This window comes from Strix aluco, chromosome 5, assembly GCF_031877795.1.
Source record: "Strix aluco isolate bStrAlu1 chromosome 5, bStrAlu1.hap1, whole genome shotgun sequence".
Taxonomy (NCBI): Eukaryota; Metazoa; Chordata; class Aves; order Strigiformes; family Strigidae; genus Strix; species Strix aluco.
The window spans coordinates 37,806,764-37,825,310 of NC_133935.1; the positions used below are offsets into that span (position 1 = coordinate 37,806,764).

An 18,547-nucleotide genomic window follows, 5' to 3' on the forward strand; every position below is an offset into this window, starting at 1 on the left:
CACAGGCAGCAAAGGGCCCCAAGGGGCCTCCAGTTCCCCTTATACTCTGGTAAAAGCAAACTCCAGTTCAGAGAGGAAGAAGAGAGATATTCAGTATTCTGGCCTTGATATACGGATTCTATTAAAATGAGCAAACAAACCCCAGGGAAAAAAGAATAACAGGAATGGGGGGGATGCTCCGAACACCTGCTCTAGTCTCTCTAACCTCAATGAATGCACCTAAATTTCAAAGATTTCTTTATTAATGCTGGCTTTAGAAAGCTCTGATTTACTAGAGATAAAAAGTACTTCAAGTCACTTCAAAAGCCTAACCGTATAATAAAAACAAAAAGCAGAGCAGAAACTATGGCTGACAGTCCCTGGTTTCTGCAAGCCCCTCTGCTATTTGTATCACTCCACCAAGCAAAGCTCACACCAAATGGATGTTCTGGCAGAGGTCCCAGATACACATGCTACCAAGTCACAAGCAGCTCACCCTCACACCACTCTTACTAATGAGAAGGAGAAAACTACAGCAGCAGTTCTTCAACATCCTTTCCTCTCTGCTCTCCTGCGATACATTCCTCTCCTGCCTTCCCCAGCCAGCTGGAGAGCTGCTGACCCTGGGAGAAATACGAATGGGAGAGATGGGGAACTGCAGACTGTCCTATGAGGAAGAAGCTGCTCTTGCAAGGAAAACCATGGGGAGGGCATCTAGCATTGACTGGACACGGGTGGCAGGAGATAGGCAGCCAGAACTGACCATAGCTAGAGGAGGGTAGGCTGGCAGCCTCCAGACGAAAGACTGATACTGCATTAGCCACTAGTTACCATGCGCTCCTGCTTCTGCTCGCTGTGTTGTCTACCCTCCTCCTTCATCTTCCTCATACAATTGAAGACGCCCCCACCCCTCCACCAGCCACTTCTACTCAGGTACTCCCTTTGCTCTGCTCCATGAAGCACAACACAGCACAACCCGCCCCAGTCCCCGCCAATATATTCCACATTGCCTGTCAGACAGAGGTGTGTCCCGGCTTGGCAAGCCACTGTGCTGCATCGCTGGGAAAGGAGAACAGCAAAATATTATATGGTGTGAAAAGCTGCTTGGATGGGAGGGTAGGCAGCTGGTATGTGAGAGTAGGAAGATTCAGAGGGAAAAGTTGCAGAGCAAAGCCAAGCCCAGATGAGACACTGAGTGGCAGGCACAGTAACAGCAGGAGAGAGAAAAAGTAAAGACAAAGATCTTCCTTCAAAAGAGTTGGAAAGGATTATGTAGGATTGTGACCACATCTTCCCTCAATCATCCAGGCCTGCCTTCCAGCTAAGCAGAAAAAAGGAGAGCTTATTTTTTATTATGCACGTGGAAGCTCTGGGAAGTTTCTTTTGAGAAGAGTGGCTATTCCTCATTCAGGGGAGAAGAAACAGACTTTTCTTTTGCAGATTGCTTCAAGCACTGAGAGAATCCAGGTGTTGGTTTCTTCCTGAAGTCCAGGAAGAGGCCTAAGCATGTACAAAATATTCACGAGCAGTATGGTTAGCTCATTCTAGAAAGCAATGGGAAGGAAGAACAAACAGATCCACCAGACTGTGACGGCATCTGTGCATGCTGGGAAGTGAAGTGGATGCTTTTGGGAGCAGCCAGAAATGGGGATGGGTGAGGACAGAGGCTTTGGCCACACTCAGGGCACAGAAAAAATCTAATAGAAGGGATCGAGAGTTTGAAAGCCAGGGAATGGGAAGCATGAGCAGCTTGAGGTTTCTAAGAGGGGAATCATGAAGAGAGTCATGACTGGGGAAAAATTGAGAGAGGTCTCTAAAGAAGGCACTGAAACAAATATATATTCATCACACCATTGTCTTCCCCTCTAGGCAATTAGCATCTCTTCTCTATGCTTCATGCTGGGTACCCAGGTGGGGTTGGGGGTACACCGTATCACCAAGAGGTGGGAGATCCCGATGCTGAGTAAGCAGGATCCAGCACAGGTCTCACTGTGCAGTAGAAGTCACCACAGCTCTGAAGCCAGATTCATCATTCTGCTAAATAAGTGCAATTTATGCTACATACAGGGCAAAGACAAAGGAAGAGGAAGGCAGTTTCTCAATGCTGTTTTAGGGTGTGGCATGAGCCATGTTATACAGCCTTGAATCAGCCTCTCTCCTGCAGAAAAGAGGTCCCTCTTCCCCACAGGCTCACTACTTGAAGGGACTGGCAGATGAACTCGCTGGCACAGTCTGGGGAGGGTGGCAGCCATTCAGAGGATAGGCAGCATGAAAAATCACTGGGCACCTCTGGGTTACAAGATTTTGGATGGTTTACCCTATCCACCTCTGTGGTCAACATTGCTGAATGAGAGAAAAAGCTGTGGTGTGTTCCAAGGAAAGGAAGGCTCCAGGAGAAGAAGGGGATGACAAGCTCCAGACAGACATAGTAGGTGCCAGCAGAGGTACCGTCAGCACAGGGACATTGTAAGAGTAGTGATTCACTGCCTTTTCCTATGCATGTGCAAGCCTAGCAGGGCTATGGCAATGGCAGCCAGCATCGAGTCCTGTACGAGGCGCTCAGGAGTGGTACAGCTTCAAGGATCCAGCATGTCCCACCCTTGAAAGGTGTTGTGCAGATTACATCACATTTTAAACACATTTCATTTCCGGGGCATACCCTCATTTTCAGTTATCTATCAATAAGTCATTCAAATAAAAAATTACTCTCCAAGAGAGCACAGGCACTTGCCATGCCCAACTTCAATGCCTGCTCCCAGCAACACAAGCACAGAGACATTTTACAGGTAGATCTTTTTTCTTTTGTTATTTTTATGCATTCCAGCTAGCCAGAGACTTCTGACCAGAATCATGATATGTGAGAAAACTCTTAAGGTTTAAATAATTAATCTTAAATATTAGAAGTTTAGTACTCAAAGGGAACCTGATGGGAAAAGCAAAAAACTGGTATGAGCATTATAAGTAAATCTGCGCTAAAAGGCTGACTCTGCTGCTCCTCGGCAGGCAGAAAATTGCAGGTTAGGAAGAAGAAATGCCTTGCAAATACAGAGCTTCATTCAAGTTACCTGTTACAATGAAGTGAGAAAATGGTTGTTACTCCTGTCACCTGTAACTGCTACAGAGTGGACTCAAGCCAGTCTCTACACACAAGTCCAAGTGCCAACACGTCAAGCTAAAGCATGCGTATCAACAGGAAAGTAGTTTTCTCAGCACTGAGAAAACTATAATTTAATTTACTATGGTCAGCATAAAGCAAACACCAGCTATCAGAAAGGAGATTGCCTGTATCATTAGAATGTACTGAAGAAATTCAGCTGGAGAAAAGGAAAAGCTTTTACCCAGGAAAATGCAAGTGAAGAATAAGAAGAGCAAGGCAATATTCAAGATGGCAGTAAGATCAATTATCTGGCCCATCAGTCTAAAAGAGCAGTGTTAAATCTTGAAGTGAGTAATTACATATCTGGTTCTGAAGGTATGCTGCAGAACTTCAAAGAAATGCAGGTATTACATACTGCTTACTTACTGTTCGCTTGGCTAACAGCACACAGCCAGTACATGCTATAGAACTGGCCCTCAAATGGGAGGTGTGGAATGTATCCCAGGATGCACGCCAGGACAAGGCGTAGCAAGGTATTGCTTTGGGAGGCAGCAAGTCTTAGGTTTTTGAGGGCCATTTTAGGGACGTGGGATACAGGCTCAAATGAGCAGCCCGTGCCTGCTGGAGGAGAAGCTGCTAAGACCCAGGTCTGATGCAGAAGGAAACGGTCAACCTTCTGCGGAGCTGTGGGAGAGATGATTTTGCTACCAGTTGTTGTCTGTTTTGGACCCGCTCTCCCCTTACAGACTGTCAGAAAAGATTATCAGTAATTCTTACTCATAAAATAAACTGGGCTGTGATAAATAAACTATTTGTCACCGCGCACTGACTGACTACTGGGAGAGCACTTGTACTCTTGATTGACGACTCAATTAAACTGAGCTCACAGTCTTTCACCAAAGACATTATTCACTTCTCTCAGATGGCAGAAACTGTTGTAATCCCAAACAGGATTAGCAGAGCTATATTGTTTAACATCATGTGGGAGTCAGCCTATTTACCTTAACCTGCATTTAACTTCATATGCTACTTATTTCATCTTTTCCCAGGAGTGATTATTATGATCCTGAAAAGAGAAGGAGGAAAGCTACACTGGATATTAAAACCCAACAAGATATGTCTGGCAGCTAAGAGATACATTCTAAGATAACAGGGCAAGTGAATTTCAGTTCCTAAAACCAAACTTGAATTCTGCTGATGCGATACCTGCTTGTGTTTCACATTTACAAGCCCACTGCTTCCTTTACTCTCTTTTTTTTTCATTTAAAATAATTTTTAAAATAGTAGGCATTAATAATAGATTTCTGTTTGCAGCCTCCAGTGCTGGTGACTGAGGGAGGGATGTTTTCTACTCTTCCACACTAAGAACAGGATGGGACCTGCAAGCCTAAGGAAAATACTGCCATGGTTTCCTCTGAATACTGAGCATCACTGGACTTAGGCCCTGAGAAAAGAAGGATGAGGGTGGAGAAAATATGAAAAATGCAGAAAAGGACTAAAGATAGAATACTTCTACAGAAACAGCTGGAAAAGGAAAAGAATAAAATGAAAGAAAGGCCAAGTTTTGGCATGTTTAACGTGAAAAATAATAGGAAAATGATAGGGAAGAAGGAACATCCTACTTTCACAGAAGTCAGTGAGAATAAAAGGCAGATATGTTTAATTCAGGCACAGAGGAGAATGGCAACAAACTAGTACATAATTTCTGTGTTTTAAAAAAATCAACTTTTATTATTTAGTTACCCCTTCCTTTTTTCGTTTTGTTATTAAAATCACTCTCTTTCGGAGGGCAATGTTTGTTTGTTTAATGTAGCAAGAATGTATCTGCAATTACTGTTTGCGGTTTTTTGCTCCATGAAGTGCAATTAAATTATATTAAACAAGTTTATAAGATAGCACACAAAGTAACAAATTAGAAACCTCTATTTCACTGCTTCCACACTTAAAAACAAACTCACTGAACTGAAAGCTTTAGGTTTTCAAATTCTAAGTAGAACATTTCTTAGTTCCAGAATTCCTGGAAAACAGAAAGAGTAACTGAGAAAAAAAAATAGGAACAGCAAAAGCTCAACAAACAGCAACTGTAACTTAATTAAAATTTACTTAATTTCATACTGACCTGCAGGAAACACCTGCAATTGCAACAGAAATCTTGGTCTCTTATTCAACTATCAGACTGAAATAATTCATCAATATTCTATACTTTAATATGATTTTAACATAGGTTTTGCTGAAGAGGGAGGATCATCCATGAATTTTTCAAAATTTTTAAACTATGATGTTCTGTAGCTAGAAAAAATTCCTCAGTCTTGAGAAAGAATAAAAATGTAAAGCTCTATGACTCCACCAACAAACAAGCTTTAATAATTTCCCAATTACTGTAAAAGATTTGTATGAATAATAAATTATTCTGAACGTAGCCTGCACTTTTTTGATGCTCAAACATACAATAAGAATTTAATCTTGTTAGAATCAGCCATATTAAAGGAATATGCTCCTTTCGTCTACTACTTCGATTTTTCGACAGCTTCAACCAGAAGAAGTTATAGAAGCATCTTCATTCTTCAGGAAAAGAAAACATTCTTTGAAATTGCAGCTTTAAAGTATCTCTGTTAATATGCACAGTCAAATATTAAAATGCTTTCCTGCAATGCTGCTATGCTGGGTTTTTTGGTATGCATTGTAGTCAGATGTTCCTTTAATACAATAACAAGAAATATTAAATTCATCAACTTTTACTAAGCTGCGTGCAAGTCCTCAATGCAAGTCTTTCTATTAAGCAATTCACCAACTGATTACAGTATGTATTTTCTCGAGAAAGAAGCCGTGGACCAGATCCAGCAGCCTTGGAGCCAGCAGTGGAGAGCAGGAAAGAGGGCAGGCTGCTCAGGAGCTTGGGAGGGGAAGGTTTTTCTCATTGGTTTTGTTGTTACAAGCTCAGGGCAGGAATGAGAAAACAACGGTGACTACAGCAGCAGTGGGGCAGACCCAAATAATTACAAAGACAACAGAGATGACTGCATATAGAAAGTGAGGTGACCCGCACCCTTGACGGGGTATTTTACAGGTGCTTTTTTTACCAGCACAGCGCAATACCATGGCAGGGACTGGGCACAGATTTGCCAAAATAAAACAAAACAAAAATCCCCTAGATAAGGGTGACCATGTAAGCAGAGAATGAGACCTATGAGCAGCAGAGGGAAAGGGAATGAGCCAAATAGCATTACAAGAAGAAGAAAGAAAAGAAATATCAGGGGACTGGATGCTGACAGTGTACTGAAGACTGCAGCTAACACAGCAAGCAGGATGCTCCACTAACAAGAGAAAGGATGGAAGAGAAAGGAGTCAGATTTGTACCAACACCAGGCAGAAGAAGAAGGTACACACAATGGGAGACTGTCCTTAACAAGAGCTGAAAATCTGTCATCTGACTGGATCAACAAATATGAATGGTGTAGCAATTGGATATAGGATATGGAGTTAGGTTTAAAAATTATTCTGAAAAATCTTGCACTTAAAAGATACGGCAATGGGCAAAGGAATGTCAATGAGTAAAAATATGAGAAAGAAAACAGATTCAATACTGCAGAGTGCAGTAATTCAGAGGAAACACAGGATTATGCCTAATCCAGTAAGGGAAATGGATGTGGTTAGTGAGAAACAAGTAAAATGTTTGTGTACTAATACTTAGGCCACAGACCAGAAAAGAAAAAGTGGAATTTTAATTGCTGGTGCAAAATGTGAAGCAATATGTTGTAGGAATAACAGAAAATGCAATCAGGATTAGAACATGACTGTGTTCGGGAAAGGTAAAAACAGAAGTAACAGTAACAGATGGACAAGAACCGAACATGAATAATATCAATGGCAAAGTGATAAGAAGGAATAGCATCAATAATACAAAATCCATTTAGGAGAAAGACACTCTCCAGTAGACTCTCAGTTCCTTTGCAGCAGATTTCTTCCATTTTTCCTCAGAGAAATTTTTTACCTGCCACTTGAAAGACGCAATTCCTAGTAGAAAACAGGACTTTAAATTATGAGATACAGATACCAGAACAATGGATCTAGTAACAGCAGGGGCCCAGTTATTTCTGGATGTGAGATTCTATGTATTTCTTTACCAAACACTGGTTAAACAAGAGGGTATGAGTGTATTCTCAAGGTTGATTTTGGGAGTAGCAAAGACAACTTTAATACTATTAGATTAAGACAATAATCATGAGTTGCAAGACCATTATTTGCTTTTGTTTAAACTAAACAGAGAGATAAGCAAAATGCCTGTAATAAAAGTTCAGGACTTCAAAGAGGCAAGTTTGATAGACTAAAAGAAACCAGTTTATTAAATAATCACCTGGCCTGAGGAGATATCAAATAGAAAGAACTGAGCTCATGAAGCATTGCTATAGAAATGCAACTGAAAAAGCTAGATCATGAACAAATGAACTGAAAGCAAAATTTCTGCCATAAACTGGAAATTCATCAGCTGCAAATGTCAAAGAAGATAACCCATAAAATCACAGAGAGAGTCTCCCTGATATAATCATAAAAGACAAAAACACTGCTAAAGTGTATCAGATGTGCTTCTGCTAGATAAAGATCACTGCAGTGCTCTTGCTCAACGAAGCAAGAGCTCATCTGGAGCACTGAACATAGGTTTTCATTACCCATATTGAAGGAAACTGGTCTCAAACTGGTGCAGAGAAGGGTTATTGGGGTGGTCAAGAGAACAGACAAGCTTCTTCTACATGAGAAGAGACCCTGAGGAGCTTGGCTTGGTTAGCCTTGGAAGATGTAGGCTGAGAGGGCTACAAGATTTGTTTCTATAAATATATTCCAGAGGAAGTAAAACAGCTATTTAAGCAAAATGACAATGTTAACTCAAGAACAAGTGGATATAAACAGGCCACAATGAAATTCAGGCTGAAGTTAGAAGAAGGCTTCTAGCCTGACCGCACTGAGGTTTTGGAACATATTTTTAATGACAGTAGTGAAGACAAAGAACTTAACGGGATTTTGATCACTTTGCAAATGGCATAGCAGGAGGAGGTTGCCTGAAACAGTAAGAAAACGAATGCTAGGTTCAGGAAATCTTTTCCATTCCTAATTTAAATAAAAATTTGTTCACTGAAACTTGGCAGAAGTTATTCAATGCTGTCTTTTAATGGCTGTCTTTGTTACTTCATTAAATACACTTAAAAGGATTGTTAAAAGGAAAACCTTTCTGTTGAAAGACAGCATGGTGTTTTTATGATGTACAAACAATAAGTATCTTGGAATCCTAGCCAACACACTGAAAGCCTTTAAAATAAGTTGCAGAAAGTTCATTAGGAACAGTGATAACTAGAAAAATGAGGAATTATTGAAACAGCTTAAAGTTCATGCATTCTAAAATTATGTATTTTGGTAAAATTTTCCAAATCCAATTCCAGATTCCAAGTGAAAATTCAATGTAAATAATCTGATACCTATTCTTCATGCCCACTGGAATCTAATGTTCAGACATGTACAACTGTACTGCAGAAGAATTTATCTTTTTTTAACACATTCATCTCTGTACCACCTAATCTCCAGAGCAGAAATAAGACCCTGAATTTACAAGGAAGGGAGCAAGAGCAATAGGAAGAAAAATATTTAGAGCTAATATAGTGTTGCAATCTTTTGGGATTTTAAAGAATTGCTTTACCAGGTTTTCTAGAAAACATACACACTGATGGTTTTGAAATACCACCTCAAGTAATTCTCTACAGGGGAAACAGCAATTTCTATCTTCTTTTGAGGACTATGGAAGAATTCAAAAGTGAGCTAGTAAGAGACTTACATCTCAGAAGTTAAATTCCTGAGAATTTTTAAGTAAAATAGATACCAGACATTAAAGCACTCAGAGGTTAAGATGGACCAGCACCATCAGCTCTGAGGTGTCCCTGAAAAATAGCCCTGAAAGCTTTCAAATTATTTCATTTAATTGATGATAGGAAAAACCATCTGTGGTTAGGACAGTGGACTGGGACTTAATAGTTCAGTTCCTGAATCTGCCATAAACTTTAGGGAAACTATTCATTCTGCTGCTTAATTTGTTAGCTGTAAAAGTAAAACAATAATCTTTTCTTTTCCTTGGCCTACATATCGAGGCCTCCACACCTGGAGACAGTGACTGCTGGGAACAACAGGGCCAGTTGTCATTTTACATTTCTCACATTACTGCGACCAGCAAGCTGATCATGCAGGACGACTTTGGCTCCATAGGCTCATTCCCACTGTGCCAGCTTCTAGTGACTGACCGGGATGCGCTTTTACAAGTAAAATCGTGCAATGACCTGGAACCCAACAGAAGTTGACATATCAACCATATCAGGTGTATATCAACCTGAAAGATCAAAGCACTGGCTTGTAAATGAATTATATGTAAATGAAAGGCAATGCAATTATAACCAAACTTCACGCAGTCAGTCACAAACCCTCACACTAATAACCCCTAGTCTTCAAGTTCAAAGGTCAAACTCAGTCATACTGTTAATATTTAAGTAAAAATAAAATGTACATTTTAACTTCAACTTTAATATCTTTTCTCTTCACAGAACATACTCTACATTTTAAGGCGTCTCTCTGCAAACACTAGTTTTATTCAACTTCAGCACCTCTCAGCAACGGAACAAAAGGAAACGGGATAAAAACCAAGGATCTCAGTGTGAGCAGAAAACCCTGCTGCGTGCCTGAAGAAGTTTTTGTGAAAACAAGGATTACCATATTTGCATAAAAGTTGACTTGTTTTGATCCATATTTTGTAATGGGAGGCCTTTCATAATTTTCTTGCTGATTATTATTCTTCTTACAACTGATAGGGCAACACAGAAACCCATTCTACCTCCTGTGAATTAAACACCTTCAAATTTTCACCTTCATTTAAAAAAAACCCAGCAGCTATGAATTAATAAGCACTACTTAATATGACGCAGGACAAATTCTATGTGTCTGGTATGCAGAGAGCACAGTTTTATTATCTTCCTTCTGACTGCCAAGAAATTCAGCGAAGAGATGAAGCGGCAGAATAGACGAAGCGGCTCTTTCGATAGATCTGGAAGACCGCCCGTGTTAAGCAACTTCCACATCACAGAACATATTATTTTGCATTACTGCTGAACGACTACACAAACAGCACAGACTAATCCTACGCAGAAAAGAAATAACCAGTGCTGAAAGTTGCGCCAGCCAGAAGGCAGCTGCTCACAGTAACACTGCTGGAGACTATTTTATACAGGGGAGACAGACATTGCCCCTTTGCCCATGAAGCTGGTTTGTCATGCATTGCACATGACAAAAGGAAATGCTTCAAGTCTTTGATCGAGGTTTTATGTAAATAACACCAAACTGACATCCTCAGGCAGCTGGGTGCCATTATTCTTTATCAGAAGCGTTTGTCAAGACTAAACCAGTCTCACTACATGAATTTACAGAGCCAATCCTAAAAGCAAAAAAGGCTCACTTTGGTCTTCTAAGCCTAGAAAGAGCCCTGGTGAATGAAGAGGAGAGGACGACTAAAGAGAAAGGGTCTTCTTGCATGCATCTCTTTGTAGAACTTTGGAATGTGCCTTTGTGCTTGAACGTAGAGGGCTTTATAGCATGGTCTACACAGGCTACATCCTTACAGAGAGCACGCTGCTTTCTCTCCTTCAAGCCAACCATGTTTGGGGAACAAAAGTGCACCAAATGCAACCGAATGGGAGAGTAGGTCAAAAGTTAAATCTGTTACAATATTCAGGCTCCAGATTTCAACAAGCACATTCTCAAATTAAGTGCGAGAAAAATCCATGAAGGGCTATACAACACCAAGATACAAATTGCAGCTCATGAAGCCTCCAAGCCCTAGCATGCAGGAAGAGCATGGCAAGTACCTACTGCTATGGGCAGGTCCTGTTCTTGCAGCTTTCCCTTGGCCACTGGGTTACTGAGACAGATAGGCTTTGGTCTGGCTTCATATGGCCATCCTTAGACTATCTTTATGCTCATGTTTTCTCAATGTCTGTTCACACAAAAAAATATACACACTATATGCCATTTCAAATAGTTAACACACCGATTATAAGAAATCAGTGATACTTTGTACAACACTGACAACCCTGAGCAGCTTACACACCAGGATGACGACAGAAAAATCTGGAAATGGCAGGGATGGGAGAGGAAGTTTATTTTGCAGATTTTTGACCCAGTAGCCAATTTGTGTTTCAAAGTTTGTTTCCATAATTGATAGGGGCAACATTTTGACATTATCAAGAATTCTTTGTGGGATTCAAGTACCTTTGCAAAAGGAAAATGAAACCAGAAGCTCTCAAATTGCTACAAATCTGAGCAACACAGTATTCAGCATGTTAATATCCTCTAAAATCAGAACTTCCTTGTTCTTTTTTCTCTCCCAGCACCCCTCAATATCAGGTCATCTAATGCACACTGCAAGCATAACCTGAACCTGCTGATGAAATGGATGCAGAGCTCTCCCTACTATATAAAACCCAGGAAGGAAGGTTTAGGAAGAAAGTCAGGGCAGTGATTTATCTACCGCGGCATGAGATTTGCTTCCTTCAGTTTATATGGGATGAACAGCTGTCCCTAAAGAAGATTCCCCAAAATATTTCCTTGATCTTGGAAAATCTCTAAAGTGCCATGACATCCCATTCTGGTGTTGAGCCCACAAACTACCAATTTCATAGCCATAAGCCTAAAACATGAGCGTGACTCTAAGGGAGCTGCACCTTCCCTGGCTTGGCAGCAGGATTCTTGATGGTACACCTACAACTGTTTGCTAAATTTTCTTTCCTAAGCTGTATGGCTCCAGGGGTGGGGGGCGGACCAAGAACATATAATATAGGGCAATGCTAAATCTCTGCTCCCGCCATGTGAATCTGAGATCCTTTTGGCCTACTCAGGGACCCGGAGAGGATACAGGTCAGCCTTTGATATTCTCCCTGCCTTTACACAGTAATGAAAAAAACTCAATGACCAGAGGACAAGTATCAGCCTATCAGGATATTCTGTACCACAACAAGAACGAAGTTCCTGAAAATCTCTTCCCATGCCAGGCAAACTACAGACAAAGACAGAAGAGCCTGCTGGTTATAAAGCATACAGTTAATATTTGCTTTTCCCTTCCTCTTGCGGACGAAAGAGTCACAACTCTGGGAATTTTACTTAATTCTTTTTATGGCCAATTAACACAAAGTTTTAATTATGGATTCAGATGTTGGGGGGCAGGGGAAAGGGACATGGACTTCTCCCCCTTCGTACCTTCAATTTCCCTTGTTTTCCCCATGTGCCATGCTCGGTCTGTGGGAGGACAGGCAGCACAGGCAGCAGGGGACAGGCAGATGTTCCTTCCTGCTGTGCCTCCCTTACCCCTTCTCCTCCACATATCATGTTCTCCTCTGCCCCGCCAAGGACCAAGAGTGGGTCCCCAGCCATGTCCCCAGTGATGGTCCCCTTCCAGATGTCTCCTGCTCGCTCGCGGCGGCTGCTCTTCCCCCAGCACATGTGGGCCAGGTGGCGGGGACTGCTCAGGGATCGGCAGCGGACGGTCGACTGACACCCCTCCGTGGAGCACCCCACAGCTCCCTCTGCCCAAACCCTGCAACTTACACCCCAAACCCTCAGGGCCAACAAAACCCCAGAATCCAGGGCTGTTGTCATTTCAGAAATCACACTGTGAACTCTTTTTTTGAACTAGCAAAATGAGGAAAAGAAACAGCGAGAGGCCAAAACATGCATTGCCCAGGCATCTCCTAAAGCTGCAGCAGCACGGCTGCTAACACGCACACAGCTGACATCAGCCAGGCTGGCTTTTTGCAAGCAACTCATTCTATTTTTTTCCAGACAAAATCAGTTGCTCAGGTGGGTGTCTCCGGTTTGGGGGGAGGAAGGGGGTGTTTCAAGCATGGGGAAAACGCTCTGACAGGGTTTGGGAAGCGTTGCATCTGCGGGGGTTGCAGCTGGCACAGCCACACCGGCAGGAGTGTGAATTTTGTGCCAGTTAAAACTTTCAGGGTAATGCTCCAAAAGTAATAGCTGTAAATATTTATCTTCTATGCTTAAAAAACCTGACTGCACAGAACTGCTAGATGCTGGTGCATGCACTGGAGGGACAGAAGAAGGAGAGGAGAGTCAAGGCCCTGAAGGTTGTCTCTGCTAAGCTCCTTCTAAGGTAAATTTTCTGTAGCCTGTTAGCAAGAAATCATCTGCTTTAGAGAGAAGCACGCATTGGCGTGTTTTGTTTTCTCAGAGAAGTGTGGAATTTGAAGCCAGATCCTTTGGCTTATCTGTTGTAAACCATGACTGCTTCTCAGCGCCACACCACTCAGTATTTCCTAGAGAAGGGATTCTGAGAAAAAAGAAAGAGCCCCAGTTCCCTAGAAGCATTAAATTAACACAAGGGATCTGTAAACGAAACAGCAGAGGTTTGAAAGCCTTACCCTTTACTGTTTCCTGCTTTCTTGGAAAAATCTCAGTATTAAAACAGATTGGATTACATTACAGGACTATTTGCTGCTGAAGAATTTTATTTTGGGTTATAAAACACAATGTTTGCTGTTTTTCTAATTCAATTTGCTTTTACCTTCGTTATGTCACACTGTTACTAAGGTTCCTGTGAGAAAATGCAGGTTGTTATTGCCTGCAAACTACCGCAATTATCATCTGCGCTCACTTTGCAAAGTAATAGTGGGTAGAAACTGTGTAGTAAGTATAATGCTGACCTAAAGAAGTATGTCATAATTTCATATCCATTTACAGCTTTTGCTTTGGACATATAAAAAAAAGTACATTAAGAACTTGTTTCCCCAAAAAAAACCTTAAAAGGTTAACAGATCTCTAAATTAAAACAAACACTGATCATAACACTTACCAACCAGTTCACATCTTTTGAATTATAAAATGTAAACAAGTGATCTTTCAAACTTAATTTTCAAGGACTTGTGCCTTTGTAGTGAAGTTTTCAGCTAGAATAACAACACCAGCAGCCTCGAACAGGCTCAGAATAATTTCACCATGAAGGGCTGACTGTAACTCCAGCCCTACTCCTGCAGTCCTGACATAAGGAAGACTTGCATTTAATACAGTGGGAGTTTTTGCCAGGTGATAGCCACAGGATCAAGCTTCCTGGGTAGGATAAAAATCCAAAGCAAATTTTTATATTCACGTTTAAACATTTTAAGTAGGTGAAGTGAAAATTCTTGGCACTCCCAAATGACATCAAAGATTGAGGGAGGAAAAAACCAGAAGATTCTTGGTAGCAATATATTTAGCACCTTTCTTGGAATGTAATTGTTACTGGAAACTTTGGGGGTGTATCCATATGCGTTAACCTCTCTTGTACAGTAAAGTCCAGTCTCTGAACTCATAAAAGTATTACACAATATTCTAACTACCTCAAGAGGCCTGATAATAATCATAAAATCATAGTGTTCCACATCAATAAAAGATAAAGGGAATAATTAATTTGCAGCTGGAAAAAATATGCTACTGCATATGTTTCTGCAATTACAATTTCTCTGCATACTGCAGTGATGCTTCTCACATAGCAAGTAAGAACAGAGTTAAAAATATAAAAGTAGCAGGCCCAGGCAAGTAATTGACTCTGCCAAATTTATAGATGCATGTAAAAATTTGATTTAACAATGCTTTTTTCCAAGTATTCATGGGCTATGTGAAAAATGCAGGGTCGGGGGGAAGTTGCAGTGAAAACAAGTGATACAGGTCAGGATCAGATTGGTTTTCCTGTCATCTTTTAGTAATATTAATCTGCTTGGTTTAATCTTCCTACTGCCACCTGTATGCTAAAACAGTGAAGTTTTAATGAAGAACATTTAATGATACTATAATGCTTGTAATCAATATTCCTTCTTGAAATGGCACAGCACAGCACTATCAGATTTGAAAAAGAGGGAATTGTGTGAGTGAAAATCTATAGCCACTGCCCAGTCTGTGTGCTTGTTCTTGAGTGTTTGCAAGCAGTTTTGTTTAAAGGTAAGAGAACAGGACAGTCCATCAAAATCCCCTATACATTCATCTTAGCAAATATTTTACTACCACCATCTTTATATTTAGAGAAGATATACATCAATCCAAAACCAGACTGTAAAACTAGACATGAAGAAAATATAAATGACATGAACTAATGAAAATGACATGAGAGTCCTACAAATTTTTAAATTATTTATTCTTGTTCCCTTTTACATACTAATGTAGTTTCTAATACCACAAGCAAAAAATATAGACATCAAAACATACAGTTATTACCATATTAAACAAATACCTAGATTGTAAAATATTCTGCATTTCAAACTGAAATATTGAGATTTTTTTTTCAAAAAATTAAATACAAAAATTATATCTCAGACCTGCCTACAATTTGCAGGTGACTTAAAATGACTTGAAAAATAAATTAAGATACTATTCACCCAAATGAATTCCTAGTTGAGTATTCAGATCAAAGAGCAACAAGGACAGTAGCTCATATCATCTTTAGGATGTAATTTTTAAAACACAGCCACAGAAATACAGCAATTTTGACAGCACAAGGAATATAATTATGGTTCATACAGAAGCCTTTCTATCTACCAACTGCACATGTATCTATTAAGTTATAATAAGGTAAAAAGATACTTGCTGAAGGAAAAAATTATTTTAATTTTTGTTGTTCCATACACAATATTCTTGTTCAGCTCTCAATACTTTCAGAATTATTTTCTTTTACCTCATCTCCTTCAGAGTACATTTACCACTGACCATCAGATTTTTCTAAGTGCTGCCACTGTCTGCCTCAGGACATCAGGGGTGCTCCTTATTTTAACAATTATGCCCCAACTACATAAAAAAAATCACGTAAAACATTAGTGGACCAAAAAATATTCTAAGCTGTCACAACCAATAAATATCCATGTCTGAATGTTTTTAAAGGAAGTTAATGTTAAATCTAGGTTAAATGTTAAATCTTTGAGCCACAAACATACGCAATATAGTGCAATTCAAGTAGAAAGGAAACAGTCTGAATATTTCCCTCTCTTCTACAACACAATCCCTACCAACTTCCGGGAAACTTTGGATTTCAGGAAAATCAGACCAACGTTACAGGAGCACATTGAATTTCATGGAAATAAAACATTTAAACTCCTTGTACGGTTCTACACCCATTTCTTTTTTATATATATCTCTGTGTGGGTGGGTGTATATACACATCTATTTTAGACATCTGCATACATCTGACTTTTTCAAAAGTCTTAAATATTGATCACATATTGTGTGATAACCATGAAGTGCTAAGCTACCCACAGCCAACAACAATAACAAAACTATTCTCAGAAAATATTTTTCTTAGGCTTTTGTAATACTTGAAGAAACAGTTCAATATTATTAATAACTAAAAACTATTCCACTAGCAGATTTGTGTGAAAAATACAGACATAATTAATATTTGGTACAAGTCTTCAGAATAAACATTATTAATGAATATGGTATAGCATCAGTTATTTCATATAAACATTCAATTTTTGAGACAATGATACACTTTTTTTTTTTAAGAGGCTGCACTAGCAAATAGGTTTTAAGAACTTACTGAATATATAAAATATATTTATCATGAAAATTATATGTTTGGAGGAATATACTCCTGATTTAAATGTGAATGATATGACAAAATATTTGCTTTGAGGAGAGGGAGGGACAGAATTAGAAAAGCAAACTCATTCTGTCTGAAATATTTAAACAATTTAGTGAACTTCCTACTCACGATATTCAGTATGAAAACAAGTCAACATAGCTTGATAATAAAACCAGAGGTAGTGCTGTAACTGGTAGCCTTGGGTGCAAGGGAGTAAGATGCTTAAATGCAGAATGTGGGACAGGTTCTCAGCTGATGGTCCACTGGTTTAGTTGCTTTCAGTGAGACTATGAAAATTTAAACCAGCTGAAGGGCTACCCCACCATTTTGTTGTTCAAACAATTCAATATGATCCCTGCTTCAGGGAGAAGAGGAGGGCAAGATTTCTAATAAAATGAATACCACCACCTGATTTTGTGTTTTCTTTATTTTTAAAATAGGCAAAGCTCTAAAAGTCAATAATAATATCACATTGTAGATGTGGGACTGAAGTCAGTAAGACACAGTAAATTCAGTTATGGGAAACAGCTTTGAATGGTTTTAATTATATTTTCCTAGAAAGGCTTATAGAATGTTATTGATATTTGACCTGGATAGTTCTGTTTTCTATTACAAAGTACATAATATCAATACAGCACCATATATGTCTGCATTCAGCAGTCCTTAACCCTTTGCAGGTCCCAAAGGAAAGGGGAGGCAGGTGGATATAGTTATATTTTTTTAATCTGGGAAAAGCAGATGCCATCAAACCCATCACCTGTCATAAAGCATTAGACCTCAGCCGAAGTAAAGAAGTAATGAGGTCTGAAACACCATCTCATTCTAGCATGATGAAGAAAGAGAGCAGACTATTCATTTTGTGTACAGTATTTGTATATTAACTGCATTAGACATCTTTTTTTTTTTTTTACAGTTGCCTCATTCTTTCTCTCTCCTAAAGCCAGCTCATGCGCCTGGCCTCCCCTGAAAGCCTCTGCTGTCTGTCACTTTCCAATGTGCACATTCCAGCTGATTGAATCCTTTATTAAATTAGATACCCCCATACTGAAAAAAAAAAAGCCAAAAAAAAAAAGGGGGGGGGGGGGAAGCTATACAGTATGAACAAAGGAATCCAGTTTCTCAGAACTATAAATTTCAAATCCATCTGGCCTGGGAGGGGGACAATAAAAATATACAGAAAGTGATTAAGAAGTACTCCACGATACCCACTGCAGCTAGTTACCGCAGGTCCTGTGGGTCCATCCACCCTGTGCATTCATACCACAGCTGAGCAGCTCCAGGAGATGCATAAATTAATATCATTGCCTCCAGTGAACGTAAGGGAAAGCAGACCAGCAGTCATTTGCCCAAGGCCACGCTTTAAATCAGTGCTAGAACTGGGAATAAAATTCCCAAATCATTCTGCTTTCCTGGTTCAGGCGCCATTCAGTAGATTGCAGCACAAAAAAAACAAACAAGCACACAGACAAAATTAATGGTTTGGTGTAAAGGGAAAATTATTTCAAGATAGGAGCATTGTGACACAGCTAACAGCAGCCAAACAACATGCATTCGGGCTCAATCAGAGCACCTACATGAAATGGGAGTGCTGATAAACCTCAAAGAAAAGTGGGTAATTTTAGGAGGTCTGGGCATTATCATCAGCACACCAGTTCAGGAAAAAAGCAGGATTTTTACATGCTGCGGTCAACAGTAACCACCCCACTACTTACAGTATATATTCTGTATATATACTTGTAGATATATACAGACATCCATGTAGACACAGAAGACAGTTCTCCATGCTGATTCAGTAAGGTTAGAAGTGAAAAGGAACTGCACAGCACTTG

The 18,547-nt window shown here is 39.9% G+C and overlaps 1 protein-coding gene across 1 annotated transcript in view; it reads right to left on the bottom strand.

The window, feature by feature from the left end:
• Positions 1-18,547, bottom strand: part of CRADD (CARD and death domain containing adaptor protein) — an 82,081-nt gene that overhangs the window by 37,392 nt on the left and 26,142 nt on the right. The gene's annotated exons all lie outside the window — the stretch shown is intronic.